The sequence below is a fragment of the Pseudophryne corroboree genome (assembly GCF_028390025.1).
Source record: "Pseudophryne corroboree isolate aPseCor3 chromosome 3 unlocalized genomic scaffold, aPseCor3.hap2 SUPER_3_unloc_10, whole genome shotgun sequence".
NCBI lineage: Eukaryota > Metazoa > Chordata > Amphibia > Anura > Myobatrachidae > Pseudophryne > Pseudophryne corroboree.
In genome coordinates, this window is record NW_026967494.1 from 1,208,686 (window position 1) to 1,218,634 (window position 9,949).

General features: G+C 49.4%; 1 protein-coding gene across 2 annotated transcripts in view; it reads right to left on the reverse strand.

Moving 5' to 3' along the window:
* LOC134983214 (oocyte zinc finger protein XlCOF6-like) overlaps positions 1–9,949 on the reverse strand; it is a 126,524-nt gene that overhangs the window by 26,517 nt on the left and 90,058 nt on the right. Inside the window, exon 1 of one of the 2 annotated variants that reach the window (XM_063948952.1) lies at positions 9,863–9,904. The exons of the other annotated variant lie outside the window; for it this stretch is intronic. The gene's annotated coding sequence lies outside the window, so the exon portion shown is untranslated. Of the gene's footprint in view, positions 1–9,862; positions 9,905–9,949 lie in introns of those variants that run through there. 2 annotated transcript variants of the gene reach the window in all.

The window sequence follows — 9,949 nt, forward strand, 5'->3', positions numbered from 1 at the left end:
CTTATGATTCTCAGTACTTTTGGTATGAGAGGCAGAGGAGGGAACACATACACTGACTGGTACACCCACGGTGTTACCAGAGCGTCCACCGCTATTGCCTGAGGGTCCCTTGACCTGGCGCAATATCTGTCTAGTTTTTTGTTTAGACGGGACGCCATCATGTCCACCTTTGGTTTTTCCCAACGGTTTACAATCAGGTGGAAGACTTCTGGGTGAAGTCCCCACTCTCCCGGGTGAAGGTCGTGTCTGCTGAGGAAGTCTGCTTCCCAGTTGTCCACTCCCGGAATGAACACTGCTGACAGTGCTATCACATGATTTTCCGCCCAGCGAAAAATCCTTGCAGCTTCTGCCATTGCCCTCCTGCTTCTCGTGCCGCCCTGTCTGTTTACGTGGGCGACTGACGTGATGTTGTCCGATTGGATCAATACCGCCTGACCCTGAAGCAGGGGTTTTGCTTGACTTAGGGCATTGTAAATGGCCCTTAGTTCCAGAATGTTTATATGAAGAGATGTTTCCATGCTTGACCACAAGCCCTGGAAATTTCTTCCCTGTGTGACTGCTCCCCAGCCTCTCAGGCTGGCATCCGTGGTCACCAGGATCCAATCCTGAATGCCAAATCTGCGGCCCTCTAGTAGATGAGCACTCTGCAGCCACCACAGAAGAGACACCCTTGTCCTTGGTGACAGGGTTATCCGCTGATGCATCTGAAGATGCGATCCGGACCATTTGTCCAGTAGATCCCACTGAAACGTTCTTGCATGGAATCTTCCGAATGGAATCGCTTCGTAAGAAGCCACCATTTTTCCCAGGACCCTCGTGCACTGATGCACTGACACCTGGGCTGGTTTTAGGAGGTTCCTGACTAGCTCGGATAACTCCCTGGCCTTCTCCTCCGGGAGAAACACCTTCTTCTGGACTGTGTCCAGAATCATTCCTAGGAACAGTAGACGTGTCGTTGGAATCAGCTGCGATTTTGGAATATTTAGGATCCACCCGTGCTGACGTAACACTACCTGAGATAGTGCTACTCCGACTTCTAACTGTTCCCTGGATCTTGCCCTTATCAGGAGATCGTCCAAGTAAGGGATAATTAAGATGCCTTTTCTTTGAAGAAGAATCATCATTTCGGCCATTACCTTGGTAAAGACCCGAGGAGCCGTGGATAACCCAAACGGCAGCGTCTGAAACTGATAATGACAGTTTTGTACTACAAACCTGAGGTACCCTTGGTGAGAAGGGTATATTGGGACGTGGAGATAAGCATCCTTAGACACCATATAGTCCCCTTCTTCCAGGCTCGCTATCACCGCTCTGAGTGACTCCATCTTGAATTTGAACCTTTTTATGTAAGTGTTCAAGGATTTCAGATTTAAAATTGGTCTCACCGAGCCGTCCGGCTTCGGTACCACAAACAGCGTGGAATAATACCCCTTTCCCTGTTGTAGGAGGGGTACCTTGATTATCACCTGCTGGAAATACAGCTTGTGAATGGCTTCCAAAACTGCCTCCCTGTCGGAGGGAGACTTTGGTAAAGCAGACTTCAGGAACCAGCGAGGGGGAAACGCCTCGAATTCCAGTTTGTACCCCTGCGATACTACCTGTAGAATCCAGGGGTCCACTTGCGAGTGAGCCCACTGCGCGTTGAAATTCTTGAGATGGGCCCCCGCCATGTCTGAGTCTGCTTGTAAAGCCCCAGCGTCATGCTGAAGACTTGGCAGAAGCAGGGGAGGGCTTCTGCTCCTGGGAAGCGGCTGCATGGTGCAGTCTTTTTCCTCTTCCTCTGCCCCGAGGCAGAAAGGAGTGGCCTTTCGCTCGCTTGTACTTATGGGAACGAAAGGACTGAGTTTGAAAAGACGGTGTCTTTTTCTGCTGATGTGAAGTGACCTGGGGTAAAAAGGTGGACTTTCCAGCCGTTGCCGTGGCCACCAGGTCCGATAGACCAGCCCCAAATAACTCCTCCCCTTTATACGGCAATACTTCCATATGTCATTTGGAATCCGCATCCCCTGACCACTGTCGCGTCCATAACGCTCTTCTGGCAGAGATGGACATAGCACTTACTCTTGATGCCAGGGTGCAAACATCCCTCTGTGCATCACGCATATATAGTAATGCATCCTTTAAATGTTCTATAGTTAACAAAATATTGTCCCTATCCAGGGTATCAATATTTTCAGTCAGGGAATCCGACCATGCGACTCCAGCACTGCACATCCAGGCTGAGGCGATTGCTGGTCCCAGTATAACACCAGTATGTGTGTATATACTTTTTAGGATATTTTCCAGCCTTCTATCAGCTGGTTCTTTTAGGGTGGCCGTATCAGGAGACGGTAACGCTACTTGTTTAGATAAACGTGTGAGCGCCTTATCTACCCTAGGGGGTGTTTCCCAACGCGCCCTAACCTCTGGCGGGAAAGGATACAGTGCTAATAATTTATTAGAAATTAGCAGTTTTTTGTCGGGAGAAACCCACGCTTTATCACACACCTCATTTAATTCATCTGACTCAGGAAAAACTATTGGTAATTTTTTCACACCCCACATAATACCCTTCTTTGTGGTACTTGTAGTGTCAGAAATGTTCAATGCCTCCTTCATTGCCGTGATCATGTAACGTGTGGCCCTACTGGACATTACGTTTGTCTCGTCACCGTCGACACTAGACTCAGTATCTGTGTCTGGGTCTGTGTCGACCCACTGAGGTAACGGGCGTTTTAGGGCCCCTGACGGTGTCTGAGACGCCTGGACAGGCACTAATTGATTTGCCGGCTGTCTCATGTCGTCAACAGTTTTTTGCAAAGTGCTGACATTATCACGTAATTCTTTAAATACGATCATCCAGTCAGGTGTCGACTCCCTAGGGGGTGACATCACTAACACAGGCAATTGCTCCGCCTCCACATCATTTTCCTCCTCATACATGTCGACACACACGTACCGACACACAGCACACACACCGGGAATGCTCTGATAGAGGACAGGACCCCACTAGCCCTTTGGAGAGACAGAGGGAGAGTCTGCCAGCACACACCCAGCGCTATATATATATACAGAGATAACCTTATATAAGTGTTATTGCCTTATAGCTGCTGTTTATATTGTTATTTGCTGCCAATAGTGCCCCCCCTTCTCTTTTTTACCCTGATTCGGTAGCAGGTCTGCAGGGGAGAGTCAGGGAGCCGTCCTTCCAGCGGAGCTGTGAGGGAAAATGGCGCTTGTGTGCTGAGGAGATAGGCTCCGCCCCTTCACGACGTCCTTATCTCCCGCTCTTTTGTGTAAAAATGGCAGGGGTTAAAATACATCCATATAGCCCAGGAGCTATATGTGATGTATTCTTTTGCCAACCTAAGGTTTATCTTTAATATTGCGTCTCACGGCGCTCCCCCCCCAGCGCCCTGCACCCTCAGTGACCGGAGTGTGAAGTGTGCTGAGAGCAATGGCGCACAGCTGCGGTGCTGTGCGCTACCTTAGTCTGAAGACAGGATCGTCTTCTGCCGCCGATTTCACTGGACCTCTTCGTCTCTTCTGGCTCTGTAAGGGGGACGGCGGCGCGGCTCCGGTGACCCATCCAGGCTGTACCTGTGATCGTCCCTCTGGAGCTAATGTCCAGTAGCCTAAGAAGCCCAATCCACTCTGCACGCAGGTGAGTTTGCTTCTTCTCCCCTTAGTCCCTCGATGCAGTGAGCCTGTTGCCAGCAGGACTTACTGAAAATAAAAAAAAACCTAAAACTAAACTTTTATTCTAAGCAGCTCAGGAGAGCCACCTAGATTGCACCCTTCTCGGCCGGGCACAAAAATCTAACTGAGGCTTGGAGGAGGGTCATAGGGGGAGGAGCCAGTGCACACCACCTGATCCTAAAGCTTTTATTATTGTGCCCTGTCTCCTGCGGAGCCGCTATTCCCCATGGTCCTTACTGAGTCCCAGCATCCACTAGGACGTCAGAGAAAAGGGTTTCTTTGTAGAAGGTGGAGCTGAGAGAAGAAAAGGTGACTTACCAACGCTTCCCCAAATAGAGCCTGACCTGTGTAGAGTAGGTTCTCCACACTTTTCCTGGAGTCCACGTCTGCAGACCATTGGCATAGCCAGAGTCCCCTGTGAGCTGAGATGTACATGGAATATATTCTTGCATTCAGCGTACCCAGATCCTTCATGGATTTGATAATGCTAAAATATCCTTAGGAAAGAAAGCTATACCGTAAACACACCTTAAATACACTTTACCATGGAGCTGCTGCGGCCGCTGTACTTATCACACACTCTACGCTCTTTGTACGCTATTAGCGTACAAAGTCCCGTACTGCGTACGGACTTCGCGTACAAACGCCACACTGACGGTACAAAGTACTCACAGCGCGTACACACCCTGAGTTACACCGCAAACCCTTAACAGTTATGCTATGCAATGATATTACGCTTTAAACCTTAGCAGGGCAATGAAGACACGACACCAATTGTGATTTTACCGCTGGGTAACGACACCACAGTGGATTATTGCTAAAAGGGGGTTACAATACAAACAATACAATATAATATAATATAACAGAGTAAATGGCTACATTCAATGGTACATACGTGAGTGGATTCGCTTGCGCTACCCGTTCCGGTCCTCCGTCATCAGATAGATGACCAGGCCTGCAGCAGGCTCTCTTTATACAATTCTTCCAAAAACCAATACAATAGATACTGTAATCTCTGTCCATTGGACACAGGGATGCACATTTACAGTACAGGAGAGGTCGGTTTGAATAGGTGGGCGATGTCTGTTCCAACTGCTCTTGTGGGTGGTCTCCTCTGGATTCCCGCCGCATACATAATGTACAGTAAATACAGTTTATGTCTATATTCTGCTTCTGCACATAACTATCCGCAGGAACATGCGATTTTCCTCAAACCAACACCGGAATGTTACCCTTAAAATACCCTACAGCTGGATACCAAACACCACCTTATAACCTTGGTCTGTCCCCTAGCCTTCCATGCATTCACAAACTCTACCGTAAATACTCATACCACGCACTAATGGACAGCGGGAGAGACCATAAGCAAATTGCGGATGTGCACACGCACGACAGAACAAGTGCACGCAGGGAGGCCATCTGTGTGTAGTTTACACGTGGTGTGTGTACTGCAATATTTTTCGACTTTGACTGATTCCACCATGAACCCTGCAGAATCCTGAATGTTGCGTAAAAACAATTCAATGTCACTCCTATCCATTGTATCTAAGCCCTCTAGTACCGAGCCTGACCACTTTACTATAGCTTTAGAGATCCACACACAGGCAATAGTAGGCCTTAACACCACCCTTGACGCAGTGTATATGGATTTGAGCGTTGTGTCAATCTTACGATCAGCCGGTTCTTTCAACGCGGCAGAACACGGGACAGGTAAAACCACTTTTTTTGATAGCCTGGAGACAGATGTGTCAACTATGGGCGGGTTTCCCAACTTTTCTTATCCTCTTCAGGGAAGGGAAAATCAACCAGAATCTTTCTGGAGATCTGGAATTTTTTCTCCGGGTCTTCCCAGGAATTAACAAATATAGCGTTTAATTCTCTGGATGTCGAGAAGGTTAGCGAGGCTTTCTTATTGTCTGTGAAGTAAGCCTCCTCAACCTGCACAGGTGGTGTCTCAGTAATGTGTAACACATCTCTAATGGCTTCAATCATCAGCTGCACACCCTTTGCAAGGGATGCCGCCCTGCTCAGCACATCCCCATCACCGTCCGCCGTGTCTGAGTCGGTATCCGTGTCATCCTGCGTAATCTGGGCAAGTGCACGTTTCTGAGGGTACACGCTAGGGGTTTTCTAAGGGATAGGAATGGAACCAGACCACCCTGCCATCTGCTTTAAAGCCTAAGTTTCAGTCTCAGTATGGGCTACCCTGGTAGAGATCTCAGAGAGCAGTACCTTAATAGAAGCTAGCCATTCTGGCTCAGTAACAGGAATCTGAGACAAAACATTATATTCCTGGGTACAGGAAATGGACTCTTCTGGAGAAGAAGCGTCCTCTGTAGCATAAGACACAGAATCCCTGGACATGGTTATGTGAGAAACATAAACCCACACTCACACAGGAAAATGCCAGACACCGTTTTCCCCCCCAAATAATTCAGAGAAGCACTGAGCTTGGAGTCAGCGCACACGCAGCGCTTCCCTAGGTAGAGACAATGGGGGTCATTCCGAGTTGATCACAGCCAGCAATTTTTTGCTGCTGGTGCGATCAACTAATCCACGCCTATGGGGGAGTGTATTTTAGCTTAGCAGGGCTGCGTTCACTTGTGCACTCCTGCTAAGCTAAAAAAGTTTCCAGCAACCTAGGAGTAAGACTGGATCTACTTATCCTGTGCTACGGATCCAGCGATGTTCCTCCCGGCTTTGACGTCAGACATTCGCCTTCCGTTTGCTGGAAACACCTGCGTTCGGACGACCACTCCCCGAAAACGGCATCCAACGGTGAGTATCCGCCCCGGAACCGCCTCTCCGCTGTCAATCTTCCTGCGTTAAGTGCTGCGTCTTTTTTCATTGTGAGCATTGTTGCCCGGCGACTGTAGTCGCCTGGCAATGACGCACGTGCGCTTTGCGAACGCCACGCATGCGCAATTCCGACCCGTTCGCACCACAGCAAAGAACTGCTGCGTGCGAATGGGTCGGAATGACCCCCATATCACTACCTAGCGCTGACTGTGTACCTTAATAGCTACACAGTAATTACACAGCCTCCCTCCCTTCTACAACCCCCTGGTACCACACAGGATAGCTGGAGTTGCGTGGAGGGACAGCTCTCCCTGTCAGCGTCACTGTAGTGGATCTGCAGGCAGGAAAATGGCGCTGGTGAGCTGCTGGGTCCGCTCTGAGGAGAAGCTCCGCCCCTTGATCATGGCGCTGCTTCCCGCTCTTCACTTCTTTATACTGGCCTGAGGAATGGTGCTGGCAGCGTTACCGAGGTCCCTGACAGTGTGAGTGACCAGTGTAGGGTATAGGCGCTGGCTCAGGGCGCCCCTCACAGCGCCGCACAATGTACCGCTGAGCCTTCGGAGCGCGGTCCATACCGCGCTCCGACCCTGTTGCGGCCATCTTCACACCTGCTCCCCGCTTGTCACGGGGGGCCAGTGACTCACTCGCCACCGGAATTCTTCTGGCTCTGTTAGGGGGTGGCGGCATGCTGCGGGAGTGAGCGGTCACCTGGGGCGGCTAACGATTATCACCCTCAGGAGCTCAGTGTCCTGTCAGCGGAGATAGTGGCTCAGACCCTGCAGGGCGGACACTACTCCTCCCCTAAGTCCCACGAAGCAGGGAGGCTGTTGCCAGCAGCCTCTCTGTGTCTAAATTATTCTCAGAAAACAGTAAAACTAAAGAAGCTCCCCTAGCTGTGACCAGCTCCTCCGGGCACATTTTCTAAACTGAGTCTGGTAGGAGGGGCATAGAGGGAGGAGCACACTATTAAACTCTTAAAGTGCCAATGGCTCCTAGTGGACTCGTCTATACCCCATGGTACTAATGTGGACCCCAGCATCGTCTATGACGTAAGAGAAATAATAATAACAATAACAACAACAACAACAACAGGACACCACAGGCCGTTCCGTTTTGTATAATAATAATAATAATAATAACAACAACAACAGGACACCACAGGCCGCTCCCTTTTGTATAATAATAATAATAATAGAATGTCCTATCATTATTATTATTATACAGGGAAAGCAGCCTGTGGTGTCCTGTTATTGTTAGTATACAGGGGTAGCAGTCTGTGATGTCCTGTTAATAATAATAATAATAATAATAACAGGACATCACATGCTGCCCTGTATACTAACAATAACAGGACACCACAGCCTGCTTCCCCTGTATAATAATAATGACAGGACATTATAATAATAATACTAATAATAAGTGGATACCACAGGCTACTCCCCCTGTATAATAATAATAATAATAATAATAATAATACTGCTTCCCTTGTATAATAATAACAGGACACCACAGGCTGCTCATCCTGAATAAAAAAAGGACACCACAGGCTGCTCCTACTGTACAATAATAATAACAGGACACCACAGGCTGCTCCCCCTGTATAATAATAATAATAATAATAATAATAATAATAATAATAATAAGACACCAATGGCTACTCCACCCTGTATAATAATAATAATAATAATAATAATAATTGTACACCACAGGCTGCTCCTTCTGTATAACAATAATAACAACAGGACACCACAGGCTGCTCCCCCTGTAGAGTAGGATACCACAGGCATTATGACAACACAGGATGCTACCACTGTATATTATGACAACACAGGCCACTCCCTCTGTATACTATGACAGCACAGGATGCTCCCCCTGTATATTATGACAACACAGGATACTACCCCTGTATATTATGACAACACAGGCCGCTTCTCCTGTATACTATGACAGCACAGGATGCTACCACCAGTGGCGGTTCTTGCCACGGGCAAGCAGGACTTTTGCCCGGGGCGCCGCCTTCCGGAGGGCGCTGGCGCCATCCGGAGGGCGCCGCACCGTGGCAAGATCCGCCACTGCCGCCCGCTGTGTCCCCCGTCCGCTGCCGTCCCCGTCGTCCCGTCGTCTCCTGTGAAGGGAACTAGACGCTATGCGTCTAGTTTCCCTTCGTGGAGAGTAACTGCTGAGCGGTGCGCGATGACGTCATCGCGCACCGCACAGCAAAGGTCCTCTCCACGAAGGGAACTAGACGCATAGCGTCTAGTTTCTCTTCGTGGAGAGGACCTTTTGCTGTGCGGTACGCGATGACGTCATCGCGCACCGCTCAGCAGTCAAGCGGCGCTTTCAATGTACAGGGGGCGTGACTCACCACGCCCCCTGTATTATTAGGCCACGCCCCTTTCTCGCCCGGGGCGCTCTGCGCCCTGGAACCGGCCCTGGCTACCACTGTATATTATGACAACACAGGCCACTCCCCCTGTATACTATTGACAGCACAGGATGCTACCCCTGTATATTATGACAGCACAGGATGCTACCCCTGTATATTATGACAACACAGGCTGCTTCTCCTGTATACTATGACAGCACAGGATGCTACCACTGTATATTATGACAACACAGGCCACTCCCCCTGTATACTATTGACAGCACAGGATGCTACCCCTGTATACTATGACAACACAGGCTGCTCCTCCTGTATACTATGACAACACAGGATGCTACCCCTGTATACTATGACAACACAGGCCACTCCCCCTGTATACTATTGACAGCACAGGATGCTACCCCTGTATACTATGACAACACAGGCTGCTCCTCCTGTATACTATGACAACACAGGATGTTACCCCTGTATACTATGACAACACAGGCTGCTCCTCCTGTATACTATGACAACACAGGATGCTACCCCTGTATACTATGACAACACAGGCTGCTCCTCCTGTATACTATGACATCACAGGCCGCTCCCCCTGTACAGCACAATGCCACAGGACACAACACCTGTAATGTCCCGTGTATAGAATTACGGTAACAGTGTGGTCTTGTGCCACCTGTATTACGGTAACGGCGGGGTCTGCGCCACCTGTATTACGGTAACGGCGAGGTCTGCGCCCCCTGTATTACGGTAACGGCGGGGTCTGCGACACCTGTATTACGGTAACGGCGGGGTCTGCGCCACCTGTATTACAGTAACGGCGGGGTCTGCTCCACTTGTATTACAGTAATAGGACACTAGAGTGTCAGCCACCTGTACAGGGATAATGCAGCACCAGAGGCTGCTCCAGCTGCACTATAACAAGGCACCAGAGGCTGCTCCCCCTGTAGTACAGAACCTGACACCAGAGCTGCTCAGCCTATAGAATAATAATAATAATATCATTACCTGCTGCCAGACACAGCAATGGCTGCTCTCTGCTCCTGCTGCCTTGTGGGAATGATAGAAGGAAGGCGGAGCTCAGACCAGGGGAAA